Raw genomic sequence first — 10,753 nt, forward strand, 5'->3', positions numbered from 1 at the left:
AGATAGATAGATAGATAGATAGATAGATAGATAGATAGATAGATAGAGATATAAATACACATATATATGTAAATGTAGAGATGGTATAGATAGACATGGAGAGAGAGACAGAGATAGAGATAGCAATAGGAATGAGATAAGATAGAGGTAGAGATGGAGATAAAGGGAGAAATGGAGATGGCAATAGAGAGAAATATCCAGCCCTCGTCACCAACTGCCTTTTAAACATTTCCATCTGAATTCCCTTAGACATCTGAAATTCAACATGTTCAAAATAGAAAGTGTTAATAATTCTCCTAAGACCCACCCCTCTTCCAAACTCCCCTCTTTCTGCAAGGACAGCTCCATCCTTCCAGTCACCTGGGTATGTAACCCCAGAATCATCCCCAACTGCCCCTTTTCACTCTCCCTACATATCTAATCGATTGCCAAATTTTTGTCAACACTACCTTCACAACATCACTCACATGTTCTCCCTTCTCTCTACCTACATAACCATCCCACTGATTCACATTTCTGTTAAGAATATATCATAAGACTTCCAGGAGCCAAGATGGCAGAGTAAGCAATGAGTCACCGTAACTCTCCTGTATTCACCTCCAAACAACCATAATATAGCACCCCAGGGTAAATCCAGTAACAGCAGAATCAGCAGAAGGACAGAGTGAAACAATCTTTGAGCCCAAGAAACTTGAAAATTCATCAGGAAAGATCTGTCTCACTGAGGTAAAGGGGGAACACAGAACAGGACAGGAAGCATCTCAGAAAGTCCCATCTCAGCAAGCCAGTGGTAGAGACCCTGTATGGTGAACACCAATACTAATACCAACCCCCGCATGCCTCAGCATAGCCAAAGGCATGGGCAGATTCCAGCTACAAGAACTACCAAGTGCTTCTGCATAGCCCCAGGGCAAACAGGCAACCTCCAGCAGCCAGACCTGCCTGTGTTCCAATTTACCCCTGGGCAAGCAGGCAGCCTCTAGTGGCCAGTCCTGCACATGCTTTAACTTAGCCCTGGGCAAACAGGGGGCTTCCAGCAGTCAGACCACCATGTGCTTCACTGTATCCCCAGGGAAATGTAGAAACACCCTACAGGCCTCGGCACATGCCAGACACCACCACTGGGACCCCAGCTTAGCTCTAGGGTAGCTGCCAGACCCTGAAGGCTTCCAGCAACTCGAGCCACCTCCCACCCCATGCCCAAAAGGGCATTTGTTCCCTAGCTTCTTCCCTCACAGTTCCTCATGAAGATTAACTAATAACCAAAACTAGAGCATTTTCACATATCTAGAGCTACATATACATTTAAGAACTCAGTTTCCTTAGTGTTGTTTCACTTCTAAATAATAATTTAACCCAGTGTTCCCTGTTGCTCACTATCATTCTTGAGACAACTGTGGAAAAGGAAAAAAATGGAAAATGCAATGGAAAAAAAGACTCAGGAGGGCTGCTGTTAGATACATTTTGTGACTGGAGAGCCATGAGGCAGTATCGACATGATTCCAAACATTCATATGAAAAGTGAAAAAGTCAGTCAATTATCCAGATGTTTCCAACTATCTGGATGTTTGATGCCTTGTAGCTGAAATGATGTTTGAGTGAATTTTTCCATCTTGACAAATTTTGGTCAGATTATATATACTATGTGTATATTTAGTTATTTGGAAGTATGGCTTATGAAATTATCCAGGAGTCCAATTACTTTATCCCCCATCTATTTGGAAATATTTTCAGATTCAAAGTTCATCTCGATTAGGAGCATGCTGGCTCTTGGCTGCCCTTTTGGTTCAGAAGCCCAATCTCTGTTTCTTATTTCCTTCTGAGTCTCTTTCTGTTCATGTGCTCCTCATTGCTTGGTGGGAGATTGGTGTGGTTGAAGTGATTAGGGCAAGCAGACACCTTATCAACAAGTCATCCATCAAAACCACCTGCTATCCTCTAATTTATTCATACATTTTGTGCTTCAGATCTCACCCTTTTTCCCATATGGCATCTGGCAGTCACACCTCACACTGTTCCATCCCTTAACACATAAATCTTATCCAAAAGAGAGACCGTAATTTACCTTGGTTCTGCAGATTGTTCAGATACTTGGGTAACCAATGATTGTGAGGCTTTGTGACTCAAAAAATGATCTGAGATGTTGAGCAACTGACAGCCCCCATGTATGGGCTGTTTGAGACAAGGCAAGAGAAGTAGCCTTGTGGAAGGAGCATTGAGGCTAGAATAAAAAGATCCACTTTCAAATACCACTTCTGTCACTACCATTATGGCTTTGGGCCAACCTCTTAGCTTTTCCAGGCCAATTAGTTGTTTAATTAGGGTTTTTGCACTTATCAGAGCTATTACCATAAGAAAATATTTGTTAGGTTTTGCTTTCTTGCAAAATGAAAAATTCAAACATAAATCTGAAATGTAAACCAAAAACAAACCAAAAAATCAGCCTCACAGGAAACAAAACAAAAACCACCCCAAACCTTCTTTCATTTACTAATTGAAAAGACAAAGAACTTAAGTAAACAGTTTTGGGGACAAGTGTAACTAGAAAGATAACTCACGAATTTGCTATCTGTATGTTTAGAGACATCTGAACTTTAGTGTTGAAAATAATACTCTTGGTATATGATTCTCCTCATGTCTAAACATTTTTGTTTTGTAGTGGAAATAATGGGCCATTTGGATTCAGAGGACATGGGTTTAAATATTAGTTCTTGTAACTTAACACTTGTAAGATTGGGCAAATCAGAGACTCTCAAAGATTCAATTTATCATTTGTACCATGAGGGGACTGGAGTTGTTGACCCCTAAGGTTCTCTCTTGCTCTAAATCTATGATCCTATAATGTGGGAAACTATTGGACAGATTATACCTAATATCACCTGGCCTGGCCACTGGAATCCACATTCTGATTCATTCCAAAAAAGTAGCTTCTGAAATAGTTAATCATTCTAGGTACATATCTCTACAGAGGGACTCTGGTTACTAACCAGGTCAGATCATGCAGTTTAGAATTAATTAGATGGCAAGATTCCCCCTCCCCCAAGAGAGCAAGTCCCTTCACTATGGAAGGCCGCCATTTCTCATTTATAAAATGAAGGGTTTGACTAGATGACCTAGGACCTTTCCAGCTCCCTGTTGGTGATATTGTGATGCCCAATATTAGTCAATAAATTCAAATAACTATAGGAAGTTATAAGCAGAAGCAGAAAATTTTTGTCCCTGACTTCTGGTAGTTTAGAATATAATAGGGAAAGATTGGGAAATACAAAAAAAACAACAACAACACATATAAGCTCAAATAACAGAGACGTATAAAGTTTGCTTCCGTTTGTTGAAATATAATCAATGCTCCAATGAATCAGTGATTTCAATAATGTGAGTGTTCCTCCCAATTATGCAAATCTCAACCCATCCACGTTTGCCCATCCTGTGAGAAAAGAAGGTAAATCTTCAACCTTATTGAATGGAATAATAGGAGTCCTCTAATCTCCAATTCTGCCACCTCTCTTGGAAAATTAATGACTGTAACTACTTTAACCTTTACTGGAAACCAGAGGGAGTGTTGTTATGACTTTTATTTTTGTAAAATAAAAGTCCAGATGAATCAACTGAGACCTAGAGGGATAGAGCAACTTGCCTAAATAAATATTTATCTATCTACTATATGCAACAGTGGGGATTGAATTCAGGTTCTTTGAGTATAAATCTAATGCCTTTTCCACTGACCCATACTGTCTGTCCTGGTCTCATAAAGTTCTGTGGAATCATAAGATGTCAGTCAGTCTGTCAATAAGTAGCTATTAAGATCCTACTGCATGCCAAGCACTGTACTAAATACTACATAACAGAATTACACCATTGTCTAATCCAATCTGGTCAGAAATAAAATGACTTTCCCAAAATGTAGGTAGTGAATGACAAAGCTGCTACTTAAACCCAGGTCTTCTGATTTGAGGTCCAGCACTTCCTTCCCATTCCCAATACACACATGTATATGTGTGTACCTTCCACCCTGGGAGCAGAGCTGCAATTTAAAGAAAGAGAAAAGGCCAAAAATGATGAGCAAAAAAAACAAAAAAAAATCTGATTATAGAAAGTTATTGTGGTGGCAGGAAGATAATGACACAAACTCAGAAGAAGACAACAAAATGTCAAAACACCTACGGGCAAAACCCCAAAGAAAAATGGGAAATAGTCTCAGATTCAGAAAGAACTCATGGAAGAGCGCAAAAGAAACCTTAAATCATATAAGAGAGGTAGAAAAAAATTGGGAAATGAAATGAGAGTTATGAAAATATTATGAAAAAAGAATCAACAGCTTACAAAAAGAAAACAATTGCTCAAAAAGTAGAACTGGACAAATGGAAAAGGGAATACAAAAATCCACTGAATAAAATACCTCCTTAAAAAAGTACAATTGACCAAATAGAAAAGAAAGTACAAAATCTAACTGAGGGGAAAAATTATTCAAAAGTTAGAATGGGGGGGGGGGGGCCAGAGTCAAGATGGCAGAGTAGAAACAGGACCTCCGAGGAGCTCCGGCTCCCACCTTGCCCAATCCATGTAAAAAGAGACTCTGAATAAACTTTGGAGCTACAGAACCCACAAAATGACACAGAGAAGCTACCCTCCTGCTGAGGACAGCCCGGCAGGCCAGCAGGAATCAGCCAGCACAGTGCTCTGGGAACCAAGCCCAGCCACATGCAAGCCAAGGTTTTAGCCCCAGGGCAGGCCTGACCAGCCAGTTGGAGGGACTTCAGATCACTTGCAGCTGTGGCCATCTCCAGAATTATCAACACATAGATACAAAGGACAAAGTAAGAGGTCAGTGCAGTGTGGACTTTGGGACCCAGTAGTTGGGAGTGTGTCAGCTTTTGCCCCTGGGTCGAGAAGCCACTTACGGCTGCAGTGCAGCCACATGGCAGCTTCAGCTCCTGGCTTGCAGAGTATAGGGGAACCAAGCAACCAGTCTGAGGGGTAATCACTCTTGCTTTAACCTGCTTGGATCTGGATTGCAGTATAGGGTAGAGGTCCTGGGGTGTGTGTACAGCTTGCCTGAGTGTGTGGAGGCTTCAGAGAGGGCACCTAACTAATACCTCCAGCAGCTGAGAAAACCCCAGCATTTGGGACGTAAGCTCCCCTGTCTTGTGGCAGAGTACTACTGTGGCAAAAACCCCAGGGGCTAAGTGACTGAGTGGCAACATGACCAGGCAAAGAAAGCAAAGCAAACAGAAGATTCCAATATTAGACTCCTATTTTGGGGATATAAAGGATCAAAGCATGGAACAGGAGGAAGACAGTGAAGTCAGAACTACTGCACCAAAAGCTTCAAAGGAAAATATGAGCTGGTTACAAGCCATAGAGGACCTTAAGAAGCAGATAAGAGAAGTGGAGGAAAAATTAGGAAGAGAAATGAGAATGATGCAAGAAAATTATGAAATGAGAGTCAACAGCCTAACTGAGGAAAATAACACCTTATAAAACAGACTAACTCAAATGGCAAAAGAGGCTAAAAAAGGCAATGAGGAGAAGAATGCCTTAAAAAGTCGAACTTGCCAGATGGAAAAAGAATCTCAAAAGCTCACTGAGGAGAATCATTCCTTCAGAATTAGACTGGAGCAAATGGAAGCTAATGACTTTATGAGAAATCAAGATGCTGTTAAACAGATCCAAACAAATGAAAGAATAGAAGGCAATGTGAAATATCTCATTGGAAAAACCACTGACTTGGAAAATATATCCAGGAGAGATAATTTAAAAATTATTGGACTACCTGAAAGCCATGATCAAAGAAAGAACCTAGAAATCATCCTCCAAGAAATTCTCAAGGAAAACTGCCCTGATGTTTTAGAACCAGAGGGCAAAATAGAGGTTGAAAGAATTCACTAATCACCCCCTGAAAAAGATCCCAAAAAGAAAACTCCTAGGAATATTATAGCCAGGTTTTGAAATTCCCAGGTCAAGGAGAGAATATTACAAGCAGCCAGGAAGAACTAATTTGAATATTGTGGAAACACAATATGGATAACCCAGGATCTGGCAGCTTCTACACTGAGGGATCGAAGGGCTTGGAATATGATATTCTGGAGGTCAAAGGAGCTGGGATTAAAACCAAGAATCACCTACCCAGCAAAACTGAGTATCATGTTTCAGGGGAAAACATGGTCCTTCAGTGGAATAGAGGACTTTCAAGCATTCTTGATGTAAAAACCAGAGTTGAATAGAAAACTGGACATTCAGATACAAGAAGCAAGAGAAGCTTGGTAGAAGAAGAAGGTAAACAGGGAAAAGAAATCATAAGGAACTTATCAAAGTTGTAATATTAACATTCCTACATGGAAAAATGATAATTGTAACTGATGAAACTTTTCTCAGTATGAAAATAGGTGAAGGGAATATATATATATATATATATATATATATATATATATATATATGTGAGGGTATACTGGCATATGAATACATATGGGATTGTGTATACATGTTTACAGGTATACATAGTGTAGCAGCAAGCACCCCAGCATCCCCAGGGTGGCTGCCAACACAGGTTCTTAGATTTGTTTTGCTAAAGGAAAGCAACTCAAAATTGGTTAACAAGCTCACTTTAATCAATCAACTATATATCATTTACCTAGTTCAGGGCAAAAAGGTCAGCACCCCAAACTTCAGAGTATACAGACAGAATTATCAAGATTATTCAAGAGAAACAGATCAAGCAGACAGGTTTCCAAATTGTCCAACCATTACATCCATACCAAATCACAGTTACCATCAACATCTGGGTTTTTCAAAGACGGAGGGCTCTCAACAACAGCTTCCCAGAGTCTCATCTGATCAAATCACAGAACACTTCTCAAAGTGAGCCCCAAAACAAAGCCTCAAATCAGGGTTTATATAGCCTTCTCCTGGCTCAGAGAATGTAACAACCTTCTGGACCCACTGGCCAATCAAAAAGTATCTACTGAAAAACAAGCCTCCCACCTCAGGCTCCAGGTGCACTTTAGTCTAGGGGAAGGGAAGATCTTAAAAATTTACATTCCCATTACACATAGATAGAGGGCACAGGACCAATTTAATAGGAAGGGATGATACTTAAAAGGTGAAATTAAGAGGTGAGAGAGGTATAATGAGAGGAGATGGGGAGAGACAGAATGGGGTAAACTATCTCATATAGAAGAGGCAAGGGTTACAATGGAGGGGAAGAATAGGAAGACAAAAGGGAATGGGTCAACTTTATTCTCATTGAATTTGGCTTGGGGAGGGAAGGAAATACATACTAAATAGGGTATCTCACCCTATGGGAGAGTAGGGGGGAAGGGGATGACAGGAGGGATGATGGAAGGGAGGGAAGGCTGGGGGGGAGGGAAGTTGGAAGCACACACTTTTGAAGAGGGATGGGATCAAAGTAGATAATAGAACAAGTGGGAGGTGGGATAGGAGGGAGGGAAATATAGTCAGTCTTTTACAATATATCTACTATGTTAATATTTTGCATTAGCTATGCATGTACAACCTATACTGAACTGCTTATCTTCCCAGTAAGGGTGGGTGACAAGGGAGGAAGGGAATGAATCTGGAATTCAAAGTTTTAAAATCAAATGTTTAAATATATACTATTATTAATACTATTTTACATGTAATTGGGAAATAAGATATACAGGCACTGGGGCATAGAGATACACTATGCCCTACTGGAAAAGTCGAAGGGGGTATGGGAGAGAGCAGATTGGAGGCAGGGATATCCTGTGGCACTGCTATTTTGGGGCGGTGGGTAGGGGAAAAATGGGGAGAACATTTGTAATTCAAAATCTGGTAGAAATGAATGATGTAAATCAGAAGTTAATAAAGCATTTGGAAAAAAAGTTAGAATTGGGCAAGTGGAAGCTAATGATTCTATATGACATCAAGAATCAATCAAACAAATCCAAAAGAATGAAAAAATAGAAGAAAATGTCAAATACCTCATGGGAAAAACAACTGACCTGGAAAATAGATCCAGGAGAGACAAGGTCAGAATAATTGGACTACCTGAAAGCCACAATCAAAAGGAGGATTTGGACAGTATCTTTCAAGAAATTATCAAAGACAACTGCCCTGATATTGTGGAACCAGAGGACAACATAGATATTGAAAGAATCTACCAATTGACTCAAGAAAGAGATAACAAAACAAACACTCCAAGACGCATTATAGACAAATTTCAGAACTATCAGAAGTGTACAGAAACAAACAATTCAAATATTGGGGAACCACAGTCAGTATCATATAGGACCTAGCAGCTGCAATATTAAAACACTGGAGGTCATGGAACATGATACTCCAGAAGACAAAGGAACTAGGATAGCAACCAAGAATCACCTACCTGGCTAAATTAAACCTAATTCATCAAGATAAAAAATGATCATTCATTGAAAAAGAAGAGTTTCAAGTTTTCATATGAAGACCAGAATTAAGCCAAAAATTTGATCTCCAAGAGAAGCATAAACAGGTAAAAAGGGAAAAGAAAACTTAAGGGATTCAAAAGAGCTAAACTGTTTACATCCCTACATGAGAAGGTGATACTTATAATTCTTCAAAAATTTAAAAAAATCTTTAAAATGTATATAGACAAAAGGCATCAGTATAAGGTGAAATTGAGAGCATAATATAAAAAAATAATAAAGGAATGAGAAAGAGAAGTACCATGGGAGCAGAAAAAAAGAGAGTCAAAATTTTATACATGAAAAAGTGCAAAAGATCTATCACAGTGGAGAAAATGGAAGAGTAGGCAATGGGCATCACTTGAACCTTACTCTCATCAATATTGGCTCAAAGAGGGAATAACATACACAATCAGTTGAAAATAGAAATTCATCTTACCTGACAAGGAAGTAGGAGGGGAGGAAATTAAGTAAAGGGGGGACTGACAAAAGGGAGGGCAGATTGGGGGAGGAGATAGAAACAAGCAAAACACTGGTGAGTAAGGAAAGGGACAAAGGAGAGAGAGGACAAAGAGGAGGGAAAATAAGATGGAGGGAAATATACAGTAATCATAACTGTGAATGTGAATGGGATGAACTCTCCCATAAAAATGGAAGTAGATAGCAGAGTGGATCAAAAACCAGAATCCTACAAAATGTTGTTTACATGAAACACACTTGAAGCAGAGAGACCCATACAGAGTAAAAGTGAGAGGTGAGAGCAGAATATATTATGCTTCAGCTGAAGAAAAAAAAAACCCACAGGGTAGAAATCCTGATCTTAAAGTAAAAGCAAAAAGAGATCTAACTAAAAGAGATAAGGAAAGAAACTACATCTTGCTAAGAATTCATGAGCAAAAAAGAGACAGAGGGCATTTTGATTACAGTAAAACAAAAAGTCTATGTAAACAAAACCAATGCAACTAAGTTTAGAAGGAAAGCAGGAAGCTGAGAAATAATTTTTATAGCAAAATATCTCTGATAAAGGCCTCATTTCTCAAATATATAGAGAACTGATTCAAATTTATAAGAATTCAAGTCATTCTTCAATTGATAAATGGTCAAAGAATATGAACAGGGAGTTTTCAGATGAAGAAATCAAAGCTTTCTATAGGCATGTGAATAAGTGCTCAAAATTCCTTTTGAATAAAGAAATGCAAATTTAAAAAACTCTTAGGTACTCTCTCACACCTATCAGATTGGCTAATATTACAAATAGAAAAGAAAATGCTAAATGTTGGAGAGGAAGTGGGAAAATTAGGATGCCAGTGCACTATTGATGGAGTTGTGAACTGATACAACCATTCTGGGATAGTTGGTTTCAGAGGTTGCCTGAGCCCCAGCCAAAGGAACCTTTAACCCTGAGATAGTGAGGGGAGTTGGGCACCTGAGGCTGGGAAGATTGAGGGAACCTCTGCTAACAAGGAATGCCAGACCCAGCTGGGTCTGCAAAGAGTGGCAGAGATAAGAAGGAACCAGCACACATCCAGTGAGTGCAGAAGCAGTAGAGCAAGAAGCCCATGACTGTGGGCACCTACAGGAGGTTGGAGGCTTGACTTTGGATCCAGGCTAGAGGGGAAAACTGAAGATCTGGGGCAAGAGGCACCATCCCCCATACCTCGGGGCTAGAAGTGATTACAAAAATTAAACTATCACCACCAAAAATGCACAGACAAAGGAGAAAGAATCCAATCATATAAAACTATTATGGGAATAGAGATGACCAGGGTTCATCTTTAGAGGAGGATATTGAAGTAAAGAAACCCCCAAAGAGTAATGTCAAATGGTTACCTACCCAAAAAGAATTCAAAGAAGGTACTTTAAAAAGACTTTAAAAATCAAATGGCAGAAATGGAGGAAAACTGAAAAAAAATGAATGAGTAAGAATAATCCAAGAAAAACAAGAAGATTATGAAAGGAAAGCCAACCAATTAGAAAAGGAAATACAGAATCTTAAGGTAGAAAATGACACCTTGAAAATTAGAATTGGGCAAGGTGAAGCCAGTGAAATTATAAGAGATCAAGAAATATTTTAAAAAAATGTGAATCATGAAAAAATAAAAGAGAAAGTGAAACATCTTATAAGAAAAATAACAAATTTCTAGAATAGATCAAGAAAAGAAAACACAAAAATAATCAGATTTACTGAAAGTTATGATTAAAAAAAGAATCCTGATATAATAATACAAGAAATAATTAAAGAAAATTGTCCTGAAGCATTAGAATAAGTAGAGAAAGCAGAAATTAAAAAAATAAACTTATCACCACTTAAAAGAGAAACTATGAGGGGCAGC

Source organism: Petaurus breviceps, unplaced genomic scaffold (genome assembly GCF_028583685.1).
Source record: "Petaurus breviceps papuanus isolate PSGF00001 unplaced genomic scaffold, PetGlider_PUasm1.0 90594, whole genome shotgun sequence".
Lineage (NCBI taxonomy): Eukaryota > Metazoa > Chordata > Mammalia > Diprotodontia > Petauridae > Petaurus > Petaurus breviceps.